The sequence below is a fragment of the Schistocerca serialis genome, chromosome 3 (assembly GCF_023864345.2).
Source record: "Schistocerca serialis cubense isolate TAMUIC-IGC-003099 chromosome 3, iqSchSeri2.2, whole genome shotgun sequence".
Taxonomy (NCBI): Eukaryota; Metazoa; Arthropoda; class Insecta; order Orthoptera; family Acrididae; genus Schistocerca; species Schistocerca serialis.
Window position 1 is genome coordinate 16,266,563 of NC_064640.1, and position 12,260 is coordinate 16,278,822.

Here is a 12,260-nt window from a genome sequence, read left to right on the forward strand (position 1 = left end):
CTTTCCTTTTGTAATAAAACTCATTAATACGATTTGGCTGAATTGTTTGTCTAGAGAATCGACAAGGTAGGCTTCCTAGACCCCAAATATTTGACGACTGGGTTGGATTGAACACATTCCATTCACGGTCCTTCGATCTGATGACTGACGATGTTAAAACTCGACAGGAGGGGAGATCAGCGCGGAAAGCCGCGCCCCGAAGCGCCCCTACAACCGTTGCGGTGGCGTGTGTACTTTGCGGCAGCTCGCACAGGACGCGTTCAAATGGTTCAAATGGCTCTGAGCACTATGGGACTTAACATCTGTGGTCATCAGTCCCCTAGAACTTCGAACTACTTAAACCTAACTAACCTAAGGACATCACACACATCCATGCCCGAGGCAGGATTCGAACCTGCGACCGTAGCAGTCGCACGGCTCCGGACTGAGCGCCTAGAACCGTGAGACCACCGCGGCAGGCCAGGACGCGTCAGAGCCGTTCGGGAGGAGGTGAAGCGGCTCGGCGACGTGACGGAATTGAATCGTCACAGGTAAAATTGAATGAAGATGCTAGCATTGGAGTAGAAAAATTCCGACACGTGTTGACTATTTAACCTCTATGAATTACATGTTATGCGACTATCAGCTTCAAATGCTTTCTTTCTCAGCATAGTTGATCTGGTAAAAAGGCGCGTTAAAAAATAGAGCTCGCATCTTAAAACAGAGGCAAATAATTAATCAGCCAGAGGATTAGTGGCTCTGAAAAACGTTTTAGTAAATAAAACAAGCACTATACTAAGTACTGACGACATCCATATCAAGTATATTGTTCTAAAGATGATAAGTAAATAAATTCAGGCTTAAAAAATTAAAAGTAAAACAAAGGTACCAGGAAAAAAGAAGCATCTTCCTCAGAATGACATATCTAGTTTCTTTTTTGCCTTGGCGACGCTGTCTGCCATCTGTAATAGTGTAGTAGACACTGAACGATGAATGGGTAAGAGGGCTACTCCATTTATTCTTCTTCGAAAACATAAAACACAACTCACAATTGAATTAAACCGATTCAGTAGCACAAATTTTTATAGAACTTGTAAATATTAATAAATGATACTGAATTCAATCGATTAGTAGCATACAGTATTTATTTTTAGAACGTGTAAATATTAATAAATGATTATGTAATGAGCGTGGTATGACTTAATGTGATACAATAAACTTCAAAATTTGACTGTCATGTTGTTTTTCGCAGATATGTCTTGGTTCTCTTTAAACTGGCGATGACCTCTCTGCTGTGGCTGTAGTTACAGGAAGTGCGACCGATATATTCAGAACGTTGTTGATATCGGGATGCATGTCTTTGTTGTAAAATTTCAGTAGTTCCATGGCAGATGAAGGTCTGGAATATCCTTTCACAGAGTTCTTTCGCCATAAATGTTATTCACGAAGATCTTCAATCCCACATTCAATATCTTCAATGTAGAATTCAATTAAGGCTTTGAACTTTTCTCGTTCTTGACTACTTAAGAGTACTTCAGTGACTGCAAATCCAAACAGCACTTTCTCATGTTCTGATACTTCAACTCTGTTATAAAACAACTTGAAAAAGAAATAAAAACCGCCCCTCGGTATACTGTTCAGGGTCACACATCAAGTAGTAGGTCTTAACCACCCGGGAAACTAAGACTGAGATGTCAGGCTGTTGCCGGACGCTGTGACGGAGCGGTTCTAGGCGCTTCAGTCTGGAACTGCGCGTCCGCTACGGTCGCAGGTTCGAATCCTGCCTCGGGCATGGATGTGTGTGATGTCCTTCGGTTAGTTAGGTTTAATTAGTTCTAAGTCTAGGGGACTGATGATCTCAGATGTAAAGTCCCATAGTGCTTAGAGCCATTTGAAGCATATGTCAGGCTGTTGAAATATTCCAGTCTCAGAAACAGTTCGGAAAATTTTTACAGCATCAGACCTCAGAATTTCCATTTCTTCTGTAGTGTCTTAAGCTATTTCCATGGTTTCTCTCAAACACAGCGTTGGTTTCTCAAGTGACATTTTCGCTCTTTTTTTCCCTAACGGGTGTGTCTTGTTGAGCATTACCCTTATTTTTAATGCATTTAAGAGGCCACTAGAAACAAACTATTTAAAGTTTATTGAAATGATAGCCCAATAGCCTTAATATTGAATGGATCTTAAAAAAGTTACATTTATTGTCATGTAAGTTTAGTGTGATTAATTTAACACAATTACTTGATAACACTTCATTATTCCAAAATATAAATAAAAAAATTACTCTGAAATATCACTTCAGATACAAAATAACATGATCTCAACAGAATCTCAGTCAGGGTAAGCAAGGCAGCCCGGCTAGCCGCGCGGTCTGACGCTCTGCTTCACGAGCGGGAATGCGTGCCGGTCCCCAGCACGAATCCGCCCGGCGGATTAAAGTCGAGGTCCGGTGTGCTGGCCAGCCTGTGGATGGTTTTTAAGGTGGTTTCCCATCTGCCTCGGCGAATGCGGGCTGGTTACCCTTATTCCGCCTCAATTACACTATGTCGGCGATTGCTGCGCAAACACTGTCTCCACGTATGCGTACACTATAATTACCCTATGACACAAACATTTGGGGTTACACACTGCACAATAACCCTGGGTTTGGTGTGGGGCGTCGGTGGGGTGGGTGGACTGCTGTGGCCTGTGTTGGGTTTGTGAACGTGTGGTGTGCGTACTCTAAGACCTTCAGTACACACACCATCAGATTATTTGACTTGTCGCTCTAACGAAGTAGGTGAGTATCAGCAATATGTCTCGTGGTCTTATAGTGGCGTGTTTATCTTCTGCCGTTAGGTCAGATGATAGAAATGCCACTTGCACGCTTAGAGTAGCAGATTGATGGTAACCAACTCTATACAGAACTTGATTAATTTTCACACACATTTATTAAAATAATAACAAGCATAAAAATTGCTTAACTTGGTTCTGGATGCTATTTACAACTGACAATCTGAAGTTCCTTTGGTATTGGTACGTTAATCTTATTCTCACATATATCTCTAATACTTGAAAAAAGTGTCTATACATTTATCTTCATGGCTATTTACAGGCATATGGTAATCTTACTAGGCGCAGACTGAAACTTGACTATAGACTGGTACAGACAAATGTAGAACTCGTACAGACTGTTGCAGACAAATGCAGACTGACTAATCGGAGGTCTGTACACTCGTTATAATACCTCGCGCGTTCATGTATCACTGCGCGAGTGTGATCCGCGAGGAGAAAAGGTTCTACGTTAGCAGTAATCTCATTGGCTGCGTTACATATTAATACGCGGATCGGCGGAAGCAGAATTTGGTCTGTCTCTATGGCCGCGCCATCTCGTAGTGCGGAGACGGACGAGCGCTGCGCCTGCGCTGTTGTGCTTAGCGGGGCGCGCTCTAGTGGGAAAGTTGTGTACGCGCTGACTACGCGGAACTATGTACACAACAGAACGACTGAGCGCTACAGCGGGACGAAGCCTCTCTGTCGTTTCTAGGTCGCTGGTTCAATACACATACACACACACGGTAAATACTGGTAACTCGCTGTTAGTGGGACGAAATGTTTTAAAACTTTCACACACTCTATTCATCCTTTGACCCTCATGTAAACAAACACATGCTCAGTGATTGGTCAACGATCTTAGGACATAGCTACTGGGTGTTGTTACGGCACTGGAAATATGTCTCACTTTGGAATTACGTATATCATTGTTACATGGCAACGAATAAAACTCTCAGACGCTCTAAAGTCTAAAGCATTAAAAGTCTTCAAGTTTTTGTAAATCATTATGTTGTTTAAGCTATGTTTCTCTTATTTCAAGTTTTAGTGATCTCAGGCACAATAGTTCTACTCTACAGATGTGTACTTGTAAGTTATCGGTGCTAAGTTTTGACCTCAGTGGAGTATGAGGGGCGAAGAAAGCATGAAGGAGAACTTCGTCACTGCGTTGAGGAGAGACGTAGGAGGGGAATGTTGTCTGTCTCCTATAAAATGATTCAACTTAAGCTATGCGTGCGCACAGGAAATACGCAGCTATGGTGTAAATTACACACGGAAGTAATAAGGTTATGTGAAAGCATGTCGTAGAGTTGTTCATGTTCAAACAGACTCGTCACGCTATTTACTTTTCAGCTCACATACCATACGAGTTCTCTGCGCTACTGTAGTGTTACAGCTGTTAGATCACTGAAAACACTCAAACAAAGGCGCTTCTCGTTGCGACGGGATCTTCTCATGAAATTTCAATCACCAGTTTTCTCCTACGATTGCGAAAACATTCTGTTGGCACCCACCTACATAGGGAGAAATGATCATCACGATAAAATAAGAGAAATCGCACGGAAAAATTTAAGTGCTCGTTTTTCCCGCGTGCCGTTCGAGAGTTTAACGGTAGGGAGACAGCATGAAGGTAGTTCATTGAACCCTCCACCAGGCACTTGATTGTGAATAGCAAAGTAATCACGTACATGTAGATGTAGAAGTTGGCAGCAGTCGTAAACATAAGAAGTCGACACGAAGTGTGCCGACGTGTACCGATAACAAGTATGAAACCAGAACTCAACTTAGCATTGACAACTCATAAACATTGTCTCACTTCTCGCTGTTGCAAAACTTTGCAATCTATCAGTCGCTGTAATTGTTCACCAATAAAAAAAAATTAACCTCATATTCATTACAACCAATAACTGCCACCATTTAACGTGAGCGATCTTAAACCCATTGCTAAAAACAAAAAAGATCATGGCCTTTGGTGGTAGAGGGATGGTGGAACCCCCCACACCTCTCGGTCCCCAGTATCTACACCAATGCCCTTGGTTCATGTGGGCGGTCAGTGGCTCAACAGATGAACTTCTATTCGCCCGTACACACCTCCGCAGCCGACGTTCACCTGTGGCCAGTGGTGCACCCCAGATACCTGCGCGGCGGTTTTGGATTGTGCCATTTTGCCACGCACGGTGTACTTCAACCACAGCGGTAAGTGAACAGTTTATCAACTGGACCGTTTCAGAAATGTTTCCGTCCTTGGCCCAAAAGCCAATTATCATACCCTTTTGGACGTTCTCCGTTTCTGCATTACGACAACGGCTGCACTGTTCTGAGTCAACTCGACACGCTGGATCGCGTATTTTCCACGGAAGTGTCGCAGCACGCATGGATGGAGAACTAAGTTTAGCGATGTATGTATCCGTCAGAATGTGAATTATACGATGTTTTTGGCAGGTCAAATATATACACTCCTGGAAATGGAAAAAAGAACACATTGACACCGGTGTGTCAGACCCACCATACTTGCTCCGGACACTGCGAGAGGGCTGTACAAGCAATGATCACACGCACGGCACAGCGGACACACCAGGAACCGCGGTGTTGGCCGTCGAATGGCGCTAGCTGCGCAGCATTTGTGCACCGCCGCCGTCAGTGTCAGCCAGTTTGCCGTGGCATACGGAGCTCCATCGCAGTCTTTAACACTGGTAGCATGCCGCGACAGCGTGGACGTGAACCGTATGTGCAGCTGACGGACTTTGAGCGAGGGCGTATAGTGGGCATGCGGGAGGCCGGGTGGACGTACCGCCGAATTGCTCAACACGTGGGGCGTGAGGTCTCCACAGTACATCGATGTTGTCGCCAGTGGTCGGCGGAAGGTGCACGTGCCCGTCGACCTGGGACCGGACCGCAGCGACGCATGGATGCACGCCAAGACCGTAGGATCCTACGCAGTGACGTAGGGGACCGCACCGCCACTTCCCAGCAAATTACGGACACTGTTGCTCCTGGGGTATCGGCGAGGACCATTCGCAACCGTCTCCATGAAGCTGGGCTACGGTCCCGCACACCGTTAGGCCGTCTTCCGCTCACGCCCCAACATCGTGCAGCCCGCCTCCAGTGCTGTCGCAACAGGCGTGAATGGAGGGACGAATGGAGACGCGTCGTCTTCAGCGATGAGAGTCGCTTCTGCCTTGGTGCCAATGATGGTCGTATGCGTGTTTGGCGCCGTGCAGGTGAGCGCCACAATCAGGACTGCATACGACCGAGGCACACAGGGCCAACACCCGGCATCATGGTGTGGGGAGCGATCTCCTACACTGGCCGTACACCACTGGTGATCGTCGAGGGGACACTGAATAGTGCACGGTACATCCAAACCGTCATCGAACCCATCGTTCTACCATTCCTAGACCGGCAAGGGAACTTGCTGTTCCAACAGGACAATGCACATCCGCATGTATCCCGTGCCACCCAACGTGCTCTAGAAGGTGTAAGTCAACTACCCTGGTCAGCAAGATCTCCGGATCTGTCCCTCATTGAGCATGTTTGGGACTGGATGAAGCGTCGTCTCACGCGGTCTGCACGTCCAGCACGAACGCTGGTCCAACTGAGGCGCCAGGTGGAAATGGCATGGCAAGCCGTTCCACAGGACTACATCCAGCATGTCTACGATCGTCTCCATGGGAGAATAGCAGCCTGTATTGCTGCGAAAGGTGGATATACACTGTACTAGTGCCGACATTGTGCATGCTCTGTTGCCTGTGTCTATGTGCCTGTGGTTCTGTCAGTGTGATCATGTGATGTATCTGACCCCAGGAATGTGTCAATAAAGTTTCCCCTTCCTGGGTCAACGAATTCACGGTGTTCTTATTTCAATTTCCAGGAGTGTAGTTGCAAGAGTAGCAAGTGAGTAAATGCGCATATATTAGGATAATCGTAGCACGAAACATTTTTGGTGTACTGTACTCTTAATAAATATGCAATTTTGGTTACTGGAAACAAATGCTGTACTGTGACTCACGATATAGCCTTCACCATAACACGTTTGTAGATCTAGAGTTTTGCTCTTCTGACTTTAATACGAAGGTCAATCGAACTTTCTTTCAGTCTACTCTCCCCGATAAAGCCTAGTGGTTGCCCTCTTATTCAACAGTTAATTTGTTTATATTATATTCAAGAATCATCAGTTGCCTTGCAACAGGGCATTAGTTTAACATCAATATCCACAAGCTGTGGGACAACGTGAAAATGAAAGAGAGGTGCTAAGGTAATAAAGGAGCTGTGCAGGAGAATATCTGCCACGACCACTCAGGAAACCCTGTAACCACACACCATGCAACATGGTTGAGAACGCTAGTTTCCGTCAGCCGGACTCGGAATGGTAATAATTAAACTATTCATATAAATTCTTAGATAAGCTAAGTCACAGTTGAAACCTCGGAACGAAACGGAAGGACAAAACTCATAATCCATGTACGAGCAAACCGGGTTACGTGTACGTGTTACGTGTACGTGTTTCTAACGAGAATTATAATACAAAACATGACATTATGCGAAACAGACACACGTAGCCTGCTCGTGACAATGTAGCGGGAAAAAACAATCTACATTAACTGAGGCAGTTCGTAATGTTAATAGAAAATATTTACACGAAAAAAGATCAACATTTTGGTTGTATCGTGTTTCTTTGTGACACTTATCGTTGGGCACATGGAGAGCATAAAATTTGCCCGGATCGTGCATCGACAATGTTTGTTTCAATTCGAGGTTCCAAAAATTCTCTCCGTTGAGCTACCTTGGCTATTTATTTATGGGAATAGTTTAATTATACACCTTACCATACCTGATGGTGGAACCTAAGCTCTTGGAACATATAGTTTGGGGGCTAAACTAATTTAAGCTGGTAGAAATTGAACATTACGTTTATGATTGCTCACTCGTTAATAGGCTTACAGAAACGGTCACAATCGATTTCGAGAATGCAGGACGGTAAGACGTCCTCACTTGCTGTAATAAGAGCATCCGAACTTCGTCACTTCTCGCCGCGCGCATGCATGTGTACTAAAAAATTGATGACAACAGTTGTTGCTCTAAGACTGGGCGGTGGTGAGCATCGATGCACAACCATTTAGGAGACTGTACAGACCAGAGAACCATCAATACCCACTGTCCTTGGAAGAAGGCTTGCAAACTGTTTTCCCTATTCGACAGGGATTATTGTGTTGCCATAGGGAATGTGGAATTTCTGAAGCGTAGTATCTATTGCTCTACAGCTTGATTAATTGTCTAGAACTGATGCTAGTAAAAGCTGGAGTTCTAAATCATTAAAACAGTATCTGCAATAAGAACATCTTTAGGTTAAGGACAGAGGAGAAACCGTGTGTTTCTTAGACTGTCCACTTTTATTGCCAACACAGAAGAGGGCACTTGGCCAGCACATTGCCAACAGGATATGTCTAGCTCATGGCCGCTCGTAAACCAACTGATCAGCTTGCCCTGGTGGTAAATACTGACCAAATGTGTACTTATAACCAGGCTGCCTCGTAGTCAACACCATGGGAGCGCATCAAACTCTCCATACTGGTTCTATATTGCAACAACTAGTTTCAGTTTCAGGCCGGGCAACGTGTTATGTGTCCTATTACTAGTAACAGGATCACACGGCTGTTTGAGGCGTCTCCCATATAGAAAAAATTATTCAGATTTGATAAACCCACGCTGAGGCTTGAATTTATATAATTAATTAGTTCTTGTGGATTAGTTCTCATGTAAGAGGTTAAATTAATATAGTGATTTGGCCGCGAGGCTAGTTAGCACAAGTTTATTTACATACAAACCTGAAAGAGAAAATGTCAGTTAACTGATACGGAAGTGTGGGGGGTTTGAAAGCAAAGAGACAATTACCTGGGCAAATACATTGTGACCCAAAAGTCCGTTAACATTTGAAAATGCAGTACTGTACAATAATGTAGACAGAGAGGTAAAAATTGATACATGTGCTTGAAATGACAAGGGGTGTTATTGAAACATTTCTGTCACTGTTTTTAAACAATCCATGAAGACAGCATTATATTGTTTATATTTCTCCCATTCATGTCACATTTTCAATTATTTTAAATTCATGTTACATGTGTCTCCTTGTTATTTGTTTTTACCATTGAAGTTAGTGTTACGTTCTACTGGCTGAAGAGCGGGTTATTTGCACTATTGCCAGCCCCCCGCCCATATGGGACGAGGGGAAGAGGGGGGACGAAATAACAATAATGGAAGAAAAAGCCTCCGCAGTGGGAGGAGGGTAGAGAAGGAGCAAGAGGGGGTACTTGCCTGCCCCCCCCCCCCCCCCCCCCCCCCCCAGGTTTTGGAGTGCCGAATGGTACCACAGACTGTTCAGAGTAATTATGCGTTTTTTTTCAGTGCGGTGATGGTTTCAGCATTGCTGTGCATCCAAGGCTGATCTCACGATTTACAGAACATTGCCACTGTACAGTCCCCAAACTACTCTGTGTCCCTTATTCATAAAGCCTTTAATGAGCTTCAGAAAAGGACCATTCCAATACACTGGTGCGCGAATTCCAGCACCTATTCTCAGTAAAACATAAAAAAAGGCTGCAGCATACCTGCCCAAAACTTTTCTCATATTCCCACAAGAACACTCCTTATTGCCAATGCACAGCTTAATCGTGACGGTATTTTATCGTTTGTCTGTGGTCAGGGAAGACCTGTCACAGCTTGATAAGAACACACAACTTTTTTTAATCGCACAGTAATTCTGGTAGACTGAAGAACATGGTCTTGCTATTCTGTACGTGTATTCACCTGTACCTCATCTATGGACCCAAATGTATCAATCTGCACTAAAGACATGCCATTCTCTGAGCTAGAGGAGAAGAAAAATCATGAGTTCTGCAGCTGTCGTCCCCTAATTTTTTGTCACGATAATTCAACTCACAGTTTCGTCCACGTTGTGACTTAAAGGATGACGATCTTCCTCTTTACCTTTATGCGTTATAGATCTTCGATGCTATGCCTACTGAAACACCGAACATTTCGACTATCTTGGTTACGGAAGCGCCTGCCATACGAGCACGTTCGAATTAGTGGTGGTGGTTTTGGGGGAAGGAGACCAGACAGCGAGGTCATCGGTCTCATCGGATTAAGGAAGGACGGGGAAGGAAGTCGGCCGTGCCCTTTGAAAGGAACCATCCCGGCATTTGCCTGGAGCGATTTAGGGAAATCACGGAAAACCTAAATCAGGATGGCCGGACGCGGGATTGAACCGTCGTCCTCCCGAATGCGAGTCCAGTGTCTAACCACTGCGCCGTTCGAATTAGATCCGACGTAATGCCTTCACAAATACACAGAACGCTGTTTTGGCGACGACTGACACTTCCAATGTATTGAGGACATTGCGTAGGTGCCGTACGTGATCAAATACAACAGCGCAACCTGCAGGCTTGGCCAGCATCTGCGTTTATGTTCAAGTATGGATTTCTCGCGATGCTGACCTATCTTTGTCAAACCCCTGTTTACAATAGGGTAAATAAATCCATATGACGAAATAACTACTGAAATTTAAATAAATTCTATGTTTCCGTGGCAGAAATGTTTGTATGAATCATTCAAAGCAGGAATTAAGTGATTTAATATGCAGATGATCCTATTTGCTTATGATATGATTCCACTCTGTGCGGTTCGTTCTACAACAGCAGTTCTTCCGAAAGGAAGGAATACCGCTAACGAAATAAGATGTCTTTCAGGAAGCAACCCATTAGCTGTTTGTCGACAGATGTCTTACCATTCCACTCTCGACCAAAGCGTGTCACAGCCGACACCGGATACATCGCTCTATGGGAAACGAGGGCGGCAGGGAGAAAAAAATGCACTAGAAGTGCCATTAAAAATCGCTGTCTTATTAGGAACTTATCCAGAGCGTATATCAGGTAAATATTTACATTTCCTATGACAGCGCATTTCCTGAGGAATTTGTTTGATGGAGACTAAAGTTTGCACCATTATCTAGAACTGCGAATTAATAAAACACACAAAAATATAAAATGAAAATAAATGAGTAATTTAATAATTAGGCTTCTATTCTAACGTCTGTAGTTGCTGTAGACGACAGAGAATTATGTTGAATAATGTCTATTCATGAAAAGACATCTCAAACAAGCGGAAAGTGGTCCTACGATAGTCATGTTTAGTACAGACTGAAACATACTTCTAAAATTCAGTAAAGTTACGTTGAGAGCGTAACGAGAAAGGTAGCAAGATCCCCAAACTAAATAGTCATAGATACGCGGAAACTTAAGTCCATTTTGTAAACACAAGACACGAAATTTTCACGAGCTCAAAACAGTTTAGAGTTCAGTTTGGTGATTCACAAATTAACACACGCGTTACAAACAATAACAACTCATACTCTGTCTATCCTTAGTTCTGTAATACAAGCTGAAAAAGTTACCCTACTCTGGTGAACATTCATATCTCTCGAAGTATAAAGTTCCTTGAGAAATTAAAGTACGGTAGCGGCCGTTCACCATCCAGAATCTGTCACCTACTCCACCAAAAGCCACACGATCCACGGAAAAGTTTCCCTTCTTCCAGCATGAACATCCAAGTGCACCCTTCAAGATCTTACCGAAAAGTGTCCTGCAAAGTTAAAGTCTCATAGAGGCTTGGGAGGAAACAGCATACTCACGCCATATAAAATTCATATGCTTTCCATTGTGTGCCAGCCTATTCCACTGTAACTAGCTACGACGTCACGAATGTTGCGCAATACCTTAAAATTAAAGTAAATAATCTACAACGTTTCTAGCGTGTCAGGAATGGTGATAAATTAAAAATGTGTTATCTTTCAGTTTAGTAACTTTAACAGTTTTCGAAATTTGGACGTCTTACGTAAAAATCATCGGCGCAACAGAAAGGAGCTAGAAACTTCAAAATTTATATTCGGATGCCTTTTTCATTGTAATTTAATGGAAACAGCATGCTGGATCTCACAGAGTAATATTCTGGTTGAAATTCATGATTATATGTTTTTATTTCCTAAAAGTACAGAAGCAAGATAGATTAAGCATGTGATTAGATAAAGTTAGGATGTTTAGATTTAGGTAGAATGGAGATACGCTATAATAACGAAAATGTGAGAAGTTTCAAAAAGGTAGCTACAAAACTATAGCTGTAGCGTCTCTCCAAAGGGCAAGTTCAGAGCTCATCTATTGCGTGCAGTACAACTAAAATATTTCTCTCGCCAAAAGTATTTAACCTAGCCACATTAGAATTTTATTATAGACACTTACCTGTGTGCTGATTGCACAATTAAATCGAAAGCTCCGTTGGCCTTTAGCGAATGAAGCAATTAATTATTTAATAACTTGAAGTGGTGTTCTGCTAGCCCAGCGGCTAGTCAGTAAGGCAAATGTCGGCTGCGCCTTCGGTGGTCCGCACCGCAGCTATATACGTGAGAGCGTGCGAGCTAG